This window comes from Panulirus ornatus, chromosome 43 (genome assembly GCF_036320965.1).
Source record: "Panulirus ornatus isolate Po-2019 chromosome 43, ASM3632096v1, whole genome shotgun sequence".
Taxonomy (NCBI): Eukaryota; Metazoa; Arthropoda; class Malacostraca; order Decapoda; family Palinuridae; genus Panulirus; species Panulirus ornatus.
In genome coordinates, this window is record NC_092266.1 from 18,960,407 (window position 1) to 18,966,406 (window position 6,000).

General features: G+C 40.9%; 1 protein-coding gene across 1 annotated transcript in view; it reads right to left on the reverse strand.

The window, feature by feature from the left end:
• LOC139762363 (cationic amino acid transporter 4) overlaps nt 1–793 on the reverse strand; it is a 43,468-nt gene extending 42,675 nt beyond the window's left edge. The window contains exon 1 of the mRNA XM_071687130.1: nt 542–793. The gene's annotated coding sequence lies outside the window, so the exon portion shown is untranslated. The remainder of the gene's footprint in view (nt 1–541) is intronic.
• Nucleotides 794–6,000: the final 5,207 nt, after the last annotated feature.

Here is a 6,000-nt window from a genome sequence, read left to right on the forward strand (position 1 = left end):
ATATTACCACATTAAACAAGCACATCACCTGCTTTTCCGCCTCGTTCACCCTTCCACCTCCCTTCCCCCACCGTTTCCTACTCCCTCCCTTCAACTGTACCCCTCCCCTACCTCTCATACTCTTGGGAAATAATTGTAAACTTACTGGTTTCAACTTGATACGAAAGAAACTACACTGCCAACAGCAAAAACAATCAATATATTGACAACACAACATTAGCCAGTATCCTTTTTTCATCCGTCGTTCATACGTTTGGCTGCACACCATGAACAACTGTTTTCCTGGTTGTTTCAGGGTTCGTAATCATGTCATGATGCAGAAGTTACTCAATCAAATCGTGATTGGCATATTTTCTATGCTCAAATGCGACAAAAATTCATCGTACTCTTTTATGCATCCTACTTTAACAAGTTTCTTTACTAGATCAATTTGCTTACAGCACACCCATGCACAAAATAAGAACTGATCTTGTGTAATCGTCCAAGCCTGATAGCATCTTCGCCTGGTATGTAGTTCGAAATAAGTATATTACAGACTCACCTGCACATGACGACCAACAACAGGTGCAGTAATCGTTTATTACCCTACACAGTGTAAGCCTCGACTGACTCTCCACGCATCGACATTCATCGCTCATGAACTACTTCCACTTTCACATTGCAAGGTCTTGTTATATAACTGATTTAACGTTCCCGTTCCGTTTAACGGAGCAGTATTTTTTTTTTTTAACTTTCTCCTGCCTACAGTAACTACAACTGATAACATTCCTTGAACACACTAACTGAAGTTCGACAGGAAACGACAGCAGACACTGTCGTGTCGTTTGTTGTACTATTATTTCTATATGTTTCAGTCGCATGTGAATTCATAAAGGATTTTGTATATCACTAGTTCATTTCGTGTCTTACTACCATGGTATAATTTGAAGAGAGTTTTCGAGCCTAGACTAATATAAAACAGGGATAAAGAGGAGTTTGAATCGTACGTCAGACAGTGTTGTCAGGCATCGTCGTGTCACACTGCCAAACTGTGATACCTGCCCGACTAGTAATTCCAGTCACCTATTTAACATTTAACCTTTTTTTTTTCTACTATAAAGAGTATCATATAATTAGAGTAATATGTACCACATGAACAAAAGCACAGACAATTAACCCTAACACAAAAGAAGGAACAGAGAATTGGGCCAGGTGAGGGTATTCCCTCAAAGGCCCAGTCCTCTGTTCTTAACGCTACCTCGCTAATGCGGGAAATGGCGAATAGTTTGAAAGAAAGAAAAGAATATATATATATATATATATATATATATATATATATATATATATATATATATACATATATATATATATATATATATATATATATATATATATATATATATATATATATATATATATATATATTATCCCTGGGGATAGGGGATTAAGAATACTTCCCACGTATTCCTCTGTTCTTAGCGCTACCTCGCTAACGCGGGAAATGGCGAATAGTTTAATATATATATATATATATATATATATATATATATATATATATATATATATATATATATATATATATATATATATATATATATTCCCTCTAAGGCCCAGTCCTCTGTTCTTAACGCTACCTCGCTAATGCGGGAAATGGCGAATAGTATGAAAGAAAAAAAAAAAAAAAAATGGGGAGGTGATAACAAGTAGCGGTGATGTGAGAAGGAGATGGAATGAGTATTTTGAAGGTTTGTTGAATGTGTCTGATGACAGAGTGGCAGATATAGGGTGTTTTGGTCGAGGTGGTGTGCAAAGTGAGAGGGTTAGGGAAAATGATTTGGTAAACAGAGAAGAGGTAGTAAAAGCTTTGCGGAAGATGAAAGCCGGCAAGGCAGCAGGTTTGGATGGTATTGCAGTGGAATTTATTAAAAAAGGGGGTGACTGTATTGTTGACTGGTTGGTAAGGTTATTTAATGTATGTATGACTCATGGTGAGGTGCCTGAGGATTGGCGGAATGCGTGCATAGTGCCATTGTACAAAGGCAAAGGGGATAAGAGTGAGTGCTCAAATTACAGAGGTATAAGTTTGTTGAGTATTCCTGGTAAATTATATGGGAGGGTATTGATTGAGAGGGTGAAGGCATGTACAGAGCATCAGATTGGGGAAGAGCAGTGCGGTTTCAGAAGTGGTAGAGGATGTGTGGATCAGGTGTTTGCTTTGAAGAATGTATGTGAGAAATACTTAGAAAAGCAAATGGATTTGTATGTAGCATTTATGGATCTGGAGAAGGCATATGATAGAGTTGATAGAGATGCTCTGTGGAAGGTATTAAGAATATATGGTGTGGGAGGCAAGTTGTTAGAAGCAGTGAAAAGTTTTTATCGAGGATGTAAGGCATGTGTACGTGTAGGAAGAGAGGAAAGTGATTGGTTCTCAGTGAATGTAGGTTTGCGGCAGGGGTGTGTGATGTCTCCATGGTTGTTTAATTTGTTTATGGATGGGGTTGTTAGGGAGGTAAATGCAAGAGTCCTGGAAAGAGGGGCAAGTATGAAGTCTGTTGGGGATGAGAGAGCTTGGGAAGTGAGTCAGTTGTTGTTCGCTGATGATACAGCGCTGGTGGCTGATTCATGTGAGAAACTGCAGAAGCTGGTGACTGAGTTTGGTAAAGTGTGTGGAAGAAGAAAGTTAAGAGTAAATGTGAATAAGAGCAAGGTTATTAGGTACAGTAGGGGTGAGGGTCAAGTCAATTGGGAGGTGAGTTTGAATGGAGAAAAACTGGAGGAAGTGAAGTGTTTTAGATATCTGGGAGTGGATCTGTCAGCGGATGGAACCATGGAAGCGGAAGTGGATCATAGGGTGGGGGAGGGGGCGAAAATTTTGGGAGCCTTGAAAAATGTGTGGAAGTCGAGAACATTATCTCGGAAAGCAAAAATGGGTATGTTTGAAGGAATAGTGGTACCAACAATGTTGTATGGTTGCGAGGCGTGGGCTATGGATAGAGATGTGCGCAGGAGGATGGATGTGCTGGAAATGAGATGTTTGAGGAAAATGTGTGGTGTGAGGTGGTTTGATCGAGTAAGTAACGTAAGGGTAAGAGAGATGTGTGGAAATAAAAAGAGCGTGGTTGAGAGAGCAGAAGAGGGTGTTTTGAAATGGTTTGGGCACATGGAGAGAATGAGTGAGGAAAGATTGACCAAGAGGATATATGTGTCGGAGGTGGAGGGAACGAGGAGAAGAGGGAGACCAAATTGGAGGTGGAAAGATGGAGTGAAAAAGATTTTGTGTGATCGGGGCCTGAACATGCAGGAGGGTGAAAGGAGGGCAAGGAATAGAGTGAATTGGAGCGATGTGGTATACAGGGGTTGACGTGCTGTCAGTGGATTGAATCAAGGCATGTGAAGCGTCTGGGGTAAACCATGGAAAGCTGTGTAGGTATGTATATTTGCGTGTGTGGACGTGTGTATGTACATGTGTATGGGGGGGGGGGGTTGGGCCATTTCTTTCGTCTGTTTCCTTGCGCTACCTCGCAAACGCGGGAGACAGCGACAAAGTATAAAAAAAAAAAAAAAAAAAAAAAAAAAAAAAAAATATATATATATATATATATATATATATATATATATATATATATATATTCTTTCAAACCGCCATTTCCCGCGTTTGCGAGGTAGCGTTAAGAACTGAGGACTGGGCCTTTGAGGGAACATCCTCACCTGGCCCCCTTCTCTGTTCCTTCTTCTGGAAATAAAAAAAAAAAAAAAAACGAGAGGGGAGGATTTCCAGCCACCCGCTCCCTCCCCTTTTAGTCGCCTTCCACGACACGCAGGGAATACGTGGGAAGTATTCTTTCTCCCCTATCCCCAGGGATAATATATATATATATATATATATATATATATATATATATATATATATATATATATATATATATATATATATATATCCCTGGGGATAGGGGAGAAAGAATACTTCCCACGCATTCCTCACGTGTCGTAGAAGGCGACTACAGGGGACGGGAGCGGGGGGCCAGAAACCCTCCCCTCCTTGTATCTTAACTTTCTAAAAGGGGAAACAGAAGAAGGAGTCACGCGAGGAGTACTCATCCTCCTCGAAGGCTCAGATTGGGAGTCTAAATGTGTGTGGATGTAACCAAGAGGAGAAAAAAGGAGAGATAGGTAGTATGTTTGAGGAAAGGAACCTGGATGTTTTGGCTCTGAGTGAAACGAAGCTCAAGGGTAAAGGGGAAGAGTGGTTTGGGAATGTCTTGGGAGTAAAGTCAGGGGTTAGTGAGAGGACAAGAGCAAGGGAAGGAGTAGCACTACTCCTGAATCAGGAGTTGTGGGAGAATGTGATAAAGTGTAAGAAAGTAAATTCTAGATTGATATGGGTAAAATTGAAAGTTGATGGAGAGAGATGGGTGATTATTGGTGCATATGCACCTGGGCATGAGAACAAAGATCATGAGAGGCAAGTGCTTTGGGAGCAGCTGAATGAGTGTGTTAGTGGCTTTGATGCAAAAGACCGGGTTATAGTGATGGGTGATTTGAATGCAAAGGTGAGTAATGTGGCAGTTGAGGGAATAATTGGTATACATGGAGTGTTCAGTGTTGTAAATGGAAATGGTGAAGAGCTTGTAGATTTATGTGCTGAAAAAGGACTGGTGATTGGGAATACCTGGTTTAAAAAGCGAGATATACATAAGTATACGTATGTAAGTAGGAGAGATGGCCAGAGAGCGTTATTGGATTACGTGTTAATTGATAGACGCATGAAAGAGAGACTTTTGGATGTTAATGTGCTGAGAGGTGCAACTGGAGGGATGTCTGATCATCATCTTGTGGAGGCGAAGGTGAAGATTTGTGGGGGTTTTCAGAAAAGACGAGACAATGTTGGGGTGAAGAGAGTGGTGAGAGTAAGTGAGCTTGGGAAGGAGACTTGTGTGAGGAAGTACCAGGAGAGACTGAGTACAGAATGGAAAAAGGTGAGAACAAAGGAGGAAAGGGGAGTGGGGGAGGAATGGGATGTATTTAGGGAAGCAGTGATGGATTGCGCAAAAGATGCTTGTGGCATGAGAAGCGTGGGAGGTGGGTTGATTAGAAAAGGTAGTGAGTGGTGGGATGAAGAAGTAAGATTATTAGTGAAAGAGAGGAGAGAGGAATTTGGACGATTTTTGCAGGGAAAAAATGCAAATGAGTGGGAGAGGTATAAAAGAAAGAGGCAGGAGGTCAAGAGAAAGGTGCAAGAGGTGAAAAAGAGGGCAAATGAGAGTTGGGGTGAGAGAGTATCGTTAAATTTCAGGGAGAATAAAAAGATGTTTTGGAAGGAGGTAAATAAAGTGCGTAAGACAAAGGAGCAAATGGGAACTTCAGTGAAGGGGGCTAATGGGGAGGTGATAACAAGTAGTGGTGATGTGAAAAGGAGATGGAGTGAGTATTTTGAAGGTTTGTTGAATGTGTTTGATGATAGAGTGGCAGATATAGGGTGTTTTGGTCGAGGTGGTGTGCAAAGTGAGAGGGTTAGGGAAAATGATTTGGTAAATAGAGAAGAGGTAGTAAAAGCTTTACGGAAGATGAAAGCCGGCAAGGCAGCAGGTTTGGATGGTATTGCAGTGGAATGTATTAAAAAAGGGGGTGACTGTATTGTTGACTGGTTGGTAAGGTTATTTAATGTATGTATGATTCATGGTGAGGTGCCTGAGGATTGGCGGAATGCTTGCATAGTGCCATTGTACAAAGGCAAAGGGGATAAGAGTGAGTGCTCAAATTACAGAGGTATAAGTTTGTTGAGTATTCCTGGTAAATTACATGGGAGAGTATTGATTGAGAGGGTGAAGGCATGTACAGAGCATCAGATTGGGGAAGAGCAGTGTGGTTTCAGAAGTGGTAGATGATGTGTGGATCAGGTGTTTGCTTTGAAGAATGTATGTGAGAAATACTTAGAAAAACAAATGGATTTGTATGTAGCATTTATGGATCTGGAAAAGGCATATGATAAGAGTTGATAGAGATGCTCTGTGGAAGGTA